Raw genomic sequence first — 12,789 nt, forward strand, 5'->3', positions numbered from 1 at the left:
AGCTTATAGGCATTTTCAAGATTGGAGCACTCGCCAAGGCCTTATTTAATAGCTCATAGGCACGGTCACAATCTTCGGTCCAAAATAAACTCGATGAGAAGCTTATACAATGGTCGAGCTATCTCGGCGAAGAATAGAATAAACCTTCGATAATAACCAACATGGCCCATAAAGCGTTGGACTCCCTTATAGTTGGTGGGTGGGGGCAATTCCAGAATGACCTTGATTTTACTCTCGTCAGTGGAAATCCCATTTTTGGACACTATATGCCCTAAGATAACTCCGTGTTTAACCTAGAATTGGCATTTGAAAGGATTCAATGAGATGCAATATAATATACACCTTTCAAATATTTTTCATAAACACATCAAGTGCTCGTGTCCCAAGAGGAATGAGCACAAAGATCATCTAAGAAAGCTTCACAAAAGTCCCTTAGATATTCCTTAAAGGCTGTGTTTATCAATCATTGGAATGTTGCAGGTGCATTGGTCAAGCCAAAGGCCATGATGCGAAAGGCAAACACTCCAAACTCTGTGATAAATGTTGTTTTAGCTTGGTCCTCTACTGCAATTGTGATCTGATTGTAACCAAAGTACCCATCTAAAAAGCTATATGCCTCCTTGCCTGCAACTCTTTCAAGCACATGTTCAGAATACGGCAAGGGGTAATGATCCCTTCTGGTGGGCTGCATTAACCTTTTTGAGATCAACGCACACTCTGAGTTTCCAATTCTTCTTTGGTACAATGACTATCGGGGAAACCCATTCTGAGTGCTCAATAGGGTATATGAATCCACATTTTATAAGCTTTTCAATTTCCTCTTGTACAATCTTTGCATACTTATTAGGATTCATTGGGTAGGGACATTGCTGGACTGGTTTAGCAGTGCTAATCATTGGAATCGTGTGTTGCACCACAGAGGGTGGGACACCCTTCATACCATGATATGTCCAAGCAAGTATGTCTTTGAATTCCTTAAGAAGTGTCTTAAGTGTAGCTTCCTCCGTCTAGGTGAGGTCCTGAGCAATAAAAACTGGGTTAGACTCCTCACCTAGATCTGCTAGTTCTATCTCCTTAACTACCGCCGGGCCATTGTAGACACCGCTACTCCCATTGGTAGGCATTCGTTGGGCTTTTGTGTAGACGGATTTATGTTCCCTTGTGGTAAATGATTTGAAATGCTCGGGTGCGAGGTGTAAGTCTACCGGTTCCTGTTGTGCCAAGTTTTTTCTTTTAATTCCGCATCCTTTTGTTGCTGAGCTAACTCTTGGTTTTGTCGCCTTCTCGCAGTACGACTCGGTTTTGGTTTCTCTTCGATTTCTAATTGGGCGACGTCATGAGGTTGCGGAATACACCACATAACACTTTGGAGGTCTTGTCCCCAATTATCCGCTAACTTCTGATGTGAGCATCAATAGCTCCTACATAACTAAGCCATTTTGCAGTGGATCTCTCTTTGTTTATTGTAGTTCATACATTAGCTCGATAGCGTTGTCGCTTATGTCTCGTTTTCTTCTTGCCAAGTTTTTGATTTTTGTTTCTATCAGATTCAGACTCACTTGGTCGATCTTCACTTGTGTCCCCCTCACTCTCGGATGAACTGCAAGAGGTCACCGTCCTAGGCCTTGAGCACCTTGCTTCCACACTTGGGTGAATATTTGATTCATCCCCCCACCAGGCTCAGAGTCAAATTCTTCCTGAGATTCAGACTCAGAGTCGCATTGGTCAGAGTCTTTGCTACTTTTAGTGTTAGGGGAGTTTTCCACTTTCTTGCCATCAGGAGTCAATTGCATAACACCTATCATGTTTATTGGTACTAACGGTGGCATATCTTTCCCCTCAGGCATTACCCAACTTGTGTCTCTATTTTCCCATGTGTCTATGGTTGCCGCTAGGTGTACCCAATCCACGTTATCCAACTCAGTCATACCCAGTAGGACATCCATATAAGGAGAATCTTTCCCATCATCAGTCTCTTTTTTGCATGTATAGCAATACTTTAATGGGGCGGAGTGAATAGTGGTATCCGATCGATTATCGATGATAACCTTGCTTCCTAAAGGATGCACGCGCTCAAGATCAACTCGAATGACAGTCCTAGAATTGTAGGTAGACATGGTTTTTCGACCAGTCATGCACCATTTGTGCTTCCCTCATGAAAGGACGTCCTAAGATCATTTGATATGACATAGGATGCTTGGAGAAATCCATCACAATGAAGGTATGTCTTACCTTGTACCCCAGAACCTTGATCTTAAGGTCCCTTAACATTCCAATAGGTTTAGCAATAGTTCCGTTTGCCATCTTAACCACTATGTTTGTGACTTCAAGGTGAGGTCTTCCCATAGATTCCCAACAGTTTTTAGTCACAATGCTCACTCCAGCACCACCATCAAGGATTCCCTTTAGAGTTAATCTCTTGGTAGTAATGGGGAGGGTTGCATTAGATTCGTCACCTTCAAAGTACTGTCCCGAATTGTTAACAGGTATTTCAACGACCGAGTCTTCATCTAGGTTGGGTTGTAGATCCCAATGTTCCCCTTCATCTTGAAGCGTGTCGGGTCTATCCATATTTGCAAATTGTGGTAACCCCGCCTTTAGTTCTCCATTGAGAAATGCCCGAAGAGCTAAGAATAGCTCAAGATCTCCGTATAACTTGGATATGATCGTGATTCTGATTTCAAAGGACATGAAATCCATTAGCTTGGACACATTCAATGGTACTTTTCGAGATATCGGCCCCTGGCTAAAGACTGGTGAAGATGGAATCACTTCCTCTTCGATGGGGTCAGGCATTCCATCACTAAACATTCTTTCAAGCAAGAAGGGTGGGTGCCCACTTCCTGATGTCCTATCCTCACTTTCTTCCCGAATGATACTAGGTATAGCTAACGGTTTATGGTTCCTGTGAGGCTGAACTTTCGTAGGAAACACTGTGTCTAGAATTTGGATTTTTCTAGGGTTTGGCTCTAGTTCTCTTTGTGTTTCTTCCACCAAACCCCTTAAGTGTTGCACTTGTTCAATCTCCTCAATTGGGTTTGGGTAAGTTCCAATCTTTTTCTTGAGGGTTTTTGGCCCACGTGGCTTGTCTTGGGGAGTCTCAGTCAATTTGGGTGGCCGAGAGGGCATTAGCTGACTTGGTTGTGGGGCCGAGGAAGTTTCTTTCTGTTTTCCCTGATTTATGTATTCGCTTGATTCTCCTTCGTTGAGCTCCCGAGTGGGTTCCTCCCTTAAGGTAGTGGCTTTGGTCCCCATGGTTTCTATTGAATTAGAATTATCTTCAGGATCATTCATATACATGGGGTCGTCTCCTGTTCCTATGTTAGTCTTTGAACTAGGCTTGGAGCTCGTGGCATTAAGCAAACTCTTCCATCGCGTTTTCTTTTTCTTTGCTCGAGCAATTGATGCAGTATCCCTCTCTTTGAGAATGTAGTTTTGATATTGAAGCATTGACCGTGTAACTACATTCGCGGCGGGCGGGTACAACATGTGTGGTTTCTCGTGCGTGGTTGGTGACCTCAACCAAATTCAATGGCATAATCTTGGGTGCACTAAGATTATGTGGACATTGAGCAATCAAATGATCTATTCCACAACGATTACATGTAAGTACCGGCATTCCCGATGTGCTCCCTTGATTTGGTTGCATTTGAGTAGCGATCTTCTATAGCCTATTAGGGCACTCTGCTACACGATGCGGTCCACCACAATCGTAGCATTGAAGAGGTGGTCTCCTCGCCAAGGTATTAAGGTTTGGCGAGAGCAACAGCTTGATATACAGGCTTGACTTGCCCGAAATGATCCTCCAAATGTAGTACTGGGGAGTCATTTTAAACATATCAATCCCATATGAAATAGTGGGGTCTATCTCCTCTTCATAATCTCCACACGCACTATGTGACTCACAATGCATCTGGTTTATAGAGGTAATCCTTGGATGTGGAGGTTGTGGTCCTAGCACTGGCGGTGGTAACGACACAGACTAGCCTACATTTGGGTTCCTTGGAACTATGTGTTGTGACGGTTGCTTGACAGGTGGCACAGGCATGAGTGCGGGTACTTGAGGTGTGTTTGATCAGGCTAGTGGTGCCTGATTTACCAGCATACGCTTAAGTACTAGGCAATCCTTAGATTGATGGCCATACTTACCACATGCATTGCAATTCCCATTGAATTTAACTCTGAATGTGGGACATTCACTCGTGCTATGTGGTCCTAAGCAAACCGAACACCATTGTTGCTCTCTTCTTGGGTACATATGGCTATTTTGAGGAGCTCGATTACCCCTAAAGTATTCTTGGAGAGCCTTAGTAAGGTCAGTCATCACAGACATTTCAGATATCTTGGGCTCCTTGGCAATAGGTTTTATGGTCATTGGCTTGTGCCCAGATACTTGCGAACTAACAGATTTTGTCTTTGAAGAAGACACCTTTTTACCTGCAATCATCAAGTTGTCTTCTAACTGGATTGCATTGGCAGTGACTGCTTCCCACGTTGTAAGACCTCTAATGACTAGGCCATTGTATATGTCCTCGTGGCACAATCCTCGAATGAATCTATCAAGCAGTTTGTTGTTATTGAAGCGCTCATCGGGAGTGCAGTGAGAATTTAGATGCTTTAATTGACTAATAAAGTCTCTCACTGACTCCCCTTCCTCGCGTTCAGCTTTTTGGAGTTGAGATGCTACTCCCCAAAGCACACCCTCACGTATGTATTCTTTCAAGAACAATCTCTTGAGAGTGGGATAGTGAGTACGCTCTTCAACCCTTAAAGTTCGATACCAATCTCCGGTTTTTCCACTCAAGGTTAAGCCTAAGGCTTTACATTTATGTAGCTCATTGTGCTCTTCCAAGGAATCACACACGTGTTCAAAAACTTCAATGTGCTTCCTAACATCTTCATTACCACTGAAGTTATGAGTGAGCTTGGCCACTTGTACCGCCTTGCTTCTAGGTTCTCTCTCAAGCATGCCCCGCATGTTTTCTGCAATAGATCGTCCGATTGTCTGAGCAAATGCTGCAAGATCACCTAGGTGAGCAGGCATAACTGGTGGAGGCACTTCTGGGATAGCCTGGTTGACAGGAGTTGGCATTGGTCTTGATATGTATGTAGCTGACGTAGGATATGATATGTGACTAGGCCTAGCTCCTCTTGGATAAGGGTCGTGTGATAAGGCGGTCGTGGAGTATACGCCATTGGCATAACAAGAGCCGTAGAAGCTACATGAGCATGAGTAGCGATAGGTACATATGGTCGATATGCACTGGCACGCACTGTTGTAGGTATTGTTCCACTAGGTAGCGGTGTCGTACTTACTACAGTGGTAACAGGTGCACTTTCCATCATGCTCATCATCGGAGTAGGCATTGTGGGTTCCCTAATGGAAAGTTGAGCCAAGTTTGGAAAGTTAAAGTTACTGCTCGTGGGCTCAACCTGCATTGAGACTCCAGGCAAAATAACATACGAAGGGTCTATGGGACTCACCAAGGGAGTCTCCAATTGTGACAGGGTTGGTCGTTTGTGCCTGTATCCAAAAATTTCATAGGGCCAGTGGAAACTAGATTCACTCCCCTATTTTGCCTCTCGAATTGGATAATTCTATGAATAACCTCACATATCATTTGTTGTTGCTCCTCTAGATTAGTGGCACTAGATGTAGATCATATGACTTCTAACCAACCTACATGGTATGTGTAACCCGTGTATAGGTCAATCAGAGTCTCCGTGTGTAGATCATATTTCCAATTTTCATTGAGAAATATCCCATCCAAACTTTGTGTGCCAAACGGTTCTTTTGAAGTGGACACAATGTCACTTCTTATGGATCGACTTCTAGGGACCTCTACTTTAGGAAGAGCATCAGAAGGTGGTAGCTCAGTAGGGCCTTCATTAAACGAAGTGGGTAGAATATCCACATGGACACTCTTTGGGAGGGTAGGGTCTACATGAGATGTGAATGGCGAATCTACTACCCCTCCTTCTTTGTTTACTCCGCTTGTCGCATGTTCAGAGTGTGTAGCTCTACTAAAGGTCTCTATTAGACGACTAAACATGATAGATCTGAGTTGTGGGACCCAAACTGGCATGTTTTGGTTTACCTCCTCAGGGTTCTTGGTAGGGTATCCCTCCATGGCTTCTGAGTCAGAGGACGAGTCACTATCCGCTATTCGTGGATCTTGGGTTGCACTTCCTTGGGTTCCAGCTGAAGGCCAAAATGCTAACGTGGAGGGATGGTGTGAGCCAGCGTAAACTGAAACGCTTTCTAGTGGCTCAGACTCTAGCACCCGACCAGAGCATAGATGCATGTGACGTGGGTACCCTGCATTGGTAACTACCCTTGAAGCCCACACAAGTGGTTTCTTAGGTGTTTCGCACCCCGTTTTTACTTGTTTCAGCACAGTGTTTGCCTATCCGGAGCTCGCGTGGTCCTCAGAACAGTCTATTTGCTTGTGGGGGAAGGGTGAAGGCTTTATCCCACATGCTCACTCCACTCCTTGGGGGGTGGGCTACATATAGAGCTCCACTTTCCTTAAGCTCTCACTTGAAAGAAAGCTATGGAGGCTCACTCTCCTATATATATATATCAAAAGACCGAGGCCGGCAGGGTCGATTTTTTCTTTTCAAAAAATTTTCCTCCAAATCAAAAACTTCTTTCCTCTCCACACGGGTTTCGTTTTCCATTTTTTGTTAAATTTCAAATTTAATTTTGTCTAATTTTATCTTTTTTTGTTTTTTGTTTTGTTTTTTTTTAAAGATTTTTTTTCAAACAAAGTTTTCTAGGGTTTATTTTCTAGGGTTTGGGCTTGGCCGTAGCGCCTTGCTTTGCTGATACACAGCATAGAACTGAGGAATCAGAAATCCCTTCGTTCGTGTTCGCGTTCACACGCACAGCGCAGAAAACCAGAAAACAGAGCGCACACACACTACGCGCGAAACAGAGAAATAACCAGAAAAACCAGGATTGTAGAAAACAAATTGCAAAAGGCAAAAAATGTCAACACCATACACACAATCGCCTTTCCTACAGTATAAATTTCACTTCACGCAGAAGCCCGAGCTGCAAACTGGCAACGATGCTAAAAATGTGCGCTTTTACCACACGAGTCAGAGCTGGGGCCTTGTCAAATACCGTACGCGAGCCACGAATGGCTGCAAGCATACAACCAAAAACTAGCAAGCTCAAACAGAAAGCAAAGGTGTGTCACTCACCGCTCAAACCGCCGTCTCGTGAAGGATTCTCGCGTCGCAGTGAAGAAGGAGCCGCCGTCACCGCTCTACCGCGCCGCCACCACCGTGCCATCACATAGTGCTCGATCGCTCTCTCTCTCTCACACATACGTAGGAGAAGGAGACCGAGAAGATAAGGCAAGAGCACACTTTGTATTCAACACATTGAGAATGAGAGTTTTAGGGTTACATTTGACTCTTATAGGTGACTTAGCCGTTCACACATGGGCACCCATACATGGCCGACCGATCCTAACCCTTATCCTGCTGATATTCAAGGTGTTCCTCTCATCGGCGATCACCCAATCCCTTTATCCTTTACATATGGTGTGCCGACAAGCCCGGCCCATGACTCAAAATACTTAAATTAATTACATGACATAAAACATAGTACGTCTCAATGTCTGTCATAGGTTAACAGGATGTATGGATGATGTGGATTGATGTGTGGATAATGTGGATTGATGTGGATGGACGTATGGATGATGTGGATTGATGTGGATGGATGTATATGGAAGATATGGATGGATGTGTGAATAATGTGGATTGATGTGGATGGATGTATGGATGATGTGGATTGATGTGGATGGATGTATGGATGATGTGGGTTGATGTGTGGATAATGTGGATTGACATGAATGGATGTATGGATGATGTGGATTGATGTGTGGATAATGTGGATTGACATGAATGGATGTATGGATGATGTGGATTGATGTGTGGATAATGTGGATTGATGTAGATGGATGTATGGATGATGTGAATTGAGGTGTGGATTAATGTGGATGAATGTATGTGTGAAATCCCTGTCCCCACCATGCGACGGATTCGGGGTACTAGCAGCGGAAGTAGCACTTCATGCGCGGGGCAGGGACCCACACTCGGGGCCTCGTCCACGGATATCTGGACAAGAGACTAATCCGTCGGTTTTTCCAAAACCGAACCCGGAAAAACTTCCCTTACCCGGAAAGCACGGGCGATTCCACCAAGATAACTTTGTACTCTAACGTAGTCAAGATCATTACTGATCACGCTAATCCGACTGCACCTATAAAGATACTCGGTCGGATCAAGAAAGAAACTTGCACTTGGATCATTGGGATCAACGCTTTTTTCCCCATCAAGAGGCACAGCCGTTGATTCCTATCCATAGAACAATTACTATCCGGGATTTACTTTATCTATCGTAATAACAGAAATTGAGTCTCGATTTACGGATCCATCAGTCCAGCCTAACCCCATCCGATCCCATGGGTTAGCCAACCGCCCAACCACTGTAGTGATGGGATCCAATTTGGAATTTGGTTAGGTTTGTCCCGGGTACCAAGGAAAAGAGTTCCAAGGCCCCCTAGCCGGAAGTTCATGCAAACATAAAACTAGCCACACCACTTACACACCCAATATGAAATTGCCTTTTTCTTAGCATCAGCTAACTTTAAAACAATCCTTTAATGAAACCATAGTACCACTGATCACAATCTTCCAATTTATCCAGTTGATTCATAATTTCCCATCATTCCTTCATCAGAGTATCTATGGCATCATTGGCAACTAGAACGCTCACCACCTGTCCACACAGGGGCCTTTTCAATAGTTCCTAGCCCATAATACTCGACAATATAATCACTTATAAAAATCAAGATGGACTCTCGTTGAAGATCAGCAAGATCAACCAACAGATCCATATAAAGAGCCATGGACTCATCCATTGAAGACCAGCAAGGTCAATCAACTAGATCCATACCCGGTTTTACAAAACAACTCTTACTCCTTGTTCCAATATCTTCCTCAACGCACGCGTGGGTATCCTAGGCGACCCAGAGCCCGAGCACCGTATGGTCAGCACCCTTTAGGATCCTTCGCAAGTGACCTAGCGCTTCACTCATAGGCCACTTCCTTGGTCCCTCATCCACCGTACCGGAAGCTCACCATTTTAATCGAACCGAGGCTGGTCAAGACCTCGGCCGACCTTGCTACGCGAGACGTCCTCCATTGACTCTCCGTCAGCAGTTGCAACTTTAATAGTTAGGTCTCCACGACCTTAATCACAAGACGGTCAAAATGCTTTCCCAGCATTCTTGACATAAAATAGCCATTTACAAACAGCATTTACAACAGTTTACAAATACAGTTTCTATATTAACTCTCATTTTTCCACATTATCCCTCATTAATCCACATTACTTATTCCACATTCCATTTATATATGTACTCATCCAATCACATCATTTTCCATCTCTTCACTTCAGATTCCTTCACATCACATATCATATATTCACATCTATATCCACATCCATACATCCACATCCACATCCACATTCACATCCATACATCCACATTTACATGCTTACCTCCATTTTCACATCCTCATTTATACATCCACATCTCGTATCCACATTCATACATATACATCCATATCCACATCCATACATCCACACCCACATGCATATATCCACTATCACGTCCTCATTCATACATCCACATCCACATACATACATACATCCACATCCACATTCCCATTCACATCTATACATCCACATCTATATCCACAAACATACATCCATCCACATCCACATTCCACATTCACAGCTATACATTCACATCTACATCCACATTCACATACATCCACATCCACATTCCCATTCACATCTATACATCCACATCTACATCCACATTCACATCTATGCATATACATCCTCATGCATACATCCACATTCACATTCACATCTATACATCCACATTCACATCTATGCATATACATCTTCATGCATACATCCACTTTCACATTCATACATACGCATCTACATGCATACATCCACATCTACATTCATACATCCATACCTCTATTTCCACATCCACACATCCACATTCATATTCATACATCTACATTCACATGCATACATCCATTTTCACATCCTCATTCATACATCCACATTCACATACATACATCCACATCCGTATCTACATCCATACATCCACATCCACCTCTTCATTCACATTCACATCCATACATCCACATCTACATACATACATCCATACATCCACATCTACATACATACATCCATTTTCACATCCTCATTCATACATACACATCCGTATCTACATCCATACATCCACATCCACATCAACATTCACATTCATATATATACATCTACATGTATACATCCACATCACATTCATACAACCATATTATATCCATTCTCGTCCTAACACATCCCATATACATCTTAACACATCCTAACTCATCTTAACACATTCTATCACATCTCATACACATCTTATCACATCTTTTTACATCTCATACACCTCTTATCACATCCTATCACTTCCCATATGCATCTTATCAAATCTTATCACATCTCATACACATCTTATCACATCTTTTTACATCTCATACACCTCTTATCACATCCTATCACTTTCCATACGCATCTTATCAATTCTTATCACATCTCATACACCTCTTATCACATCTTATCACATTTCATATCTTTTTTTTTTTAAAGAGAATTCTTATATTTGATATAAGATTTCTCTACACATTTATTTATACATAAATTCCATTTAAGGAGACTAACACTTTCGAATTTAAAATCAATCTTTTATGCATCTTCTTATGCATAAATTCAATTTGGTAGAAAATTACACTTTTAGAATAAAAGAATTTCTCTTATGCATCTAAGTTATGCATAAAATCCATTTATGAGGAAAATCACACTTTTAGTATAAAAAGGAATATCTTTTATGCATACCTATATGCATGAAATCCAATATGATAAAAGTAACACTCTTACAATAAAATAATCAACTTTTATGCATACCTCTATGCATGAAATTCAATTATGATAAAAGTCACACTTTTATAATAAAATAATCAACTTTTATGCATACCTCTATGCATGAAATCCAATATGATAAAAGTAACACTTTTGATATAAAAAATTTTCCTTTATGCATACTTCTATGCATGAAAATTAAAAATGATAAAAGTAACACTTTTGATATAAATTTTTTTTCCCTTTATGCATACTTCTATGCATGAAAATTAAAAATGATAAAAGTAACACTTTTGATATAAAATTTTTTCCTTTATGCATACTTCTATGCATGAAAATTAAAAATGATAAAAGTAACACTTTTAATATAAAAAAATTATTCTTTATGCATACTTCTATGCATGAAAATTAAAAATGATAAAAGTAACACTTTTGATATAAAAAATTTTCCTTTATGCATACTTCTATGCATGAAAATTAAAAATGATAAAAGTAACACTTTTGATATAAATTTTCTTTTCCTTTATGCATACTTCTATGCATGAAAATTAAAAATGCATAATATAAAAATCAATTTCTCTATGATTACAATGAATATCTTTCAATTAATCTAGGATGATAATTCCTAGAATATGATAGGAAGTCCTCTTTTTATGCTTTGAATGAAATTATTTTATGCATAATTTTTATAAAAATTTTGCCATAGCTCCGCTGCTATGACTGATAAATCTCAATTTTTCTAGGAGATAAAGCTTATCATTAAGGAAATAATTAAAATGATCTCTAATTGGATCATTAATCCATAATGGATTGAATCATCAATATACATAAACTAAAAGCATAGAAAAAAGCCATTAATTTGGCCTCAAGCATAGCTTAATCTTGGGTTAAAGAAAAGCTTTATGAAAAGTTTGATTTGGATTGAGAATGGGTCATGAGTATGACCATTTCTTGAGTGAGAGAGAGAAATTACATAAAAACCATTAGAATTTACACATAAATGGAAATTAACTTCAATAGCATTTATTAAATTATGTAACTCTTCACTACTATTCACCAATTAACTTCAATAGCATTTAAAAAACCATACCAATTAAGCTTCTCAAGCTTGAGAGGGGTTGAGAAGAGAGAAACATTGAGAAATTATAGAAAGATCAATATTCACTAATTACCTTACAAATTGCTTGATTCTTTGTTCACGGTAGAGGCCCCCAACCAATCAATTGGTTAAGTATGTTGATGGAGCCACTAATTGGGATTGAAGAAAGAGGGAAGCTCCAAAAACTAGTGAATTATTAAATGAATTCACAGTTCTTGGCTTAGGTGGAGTAGAGTAACGATGCATAAACACTATCTATTTTTCAACAAGGGGGAGGCTTCTATTTATAGGAAAAATTGAGCTCCTAACCAAACAAACTGATTCTAGAATTTTCCAAATCAGTTTGGTCAATTTTTGACCATTTTTAGGTCAGTTAAGCTAACTTTTTGGAACTAGGCTTGAATGAGGAGAGAGGAGAGATGAAATATCTCAATTTTTATGAGTTTAAAACTCATTCAAGCATGTGAAATATGCACCTCCTTTAAAGAACTCCCCTTCCTTACATATGTGTCATAATGGAATCATTTTAATATTGCTCATAGTTTTTTTACTAATAAACCTTGTACATTTTCAACTCTTCATCTTATGTGAAATATGCACCTCCTTTAAAGAACTCCCCTTCTTTACATATGTGTCATAATGGAATCATTTTAATATTGCTCATAGTTTTTTTTTACTAATAAACCTT

Source organism: Cibotium barometz, chromosome 18, assembly GCF_041138505.1.
Source record: "Cibotium barometz isolate CiBa-2024 chromosome 18, ASM4113850v1, whole genome shotgun sequence".
Taxonomy (NCBI): domain Eukaryota; kingdom Viridiplantae; phylum Streptophyta; class Polypodiopsida; order Cyatheales; family Cibotiaceae; genus Cibotium; species Cibotium barometz.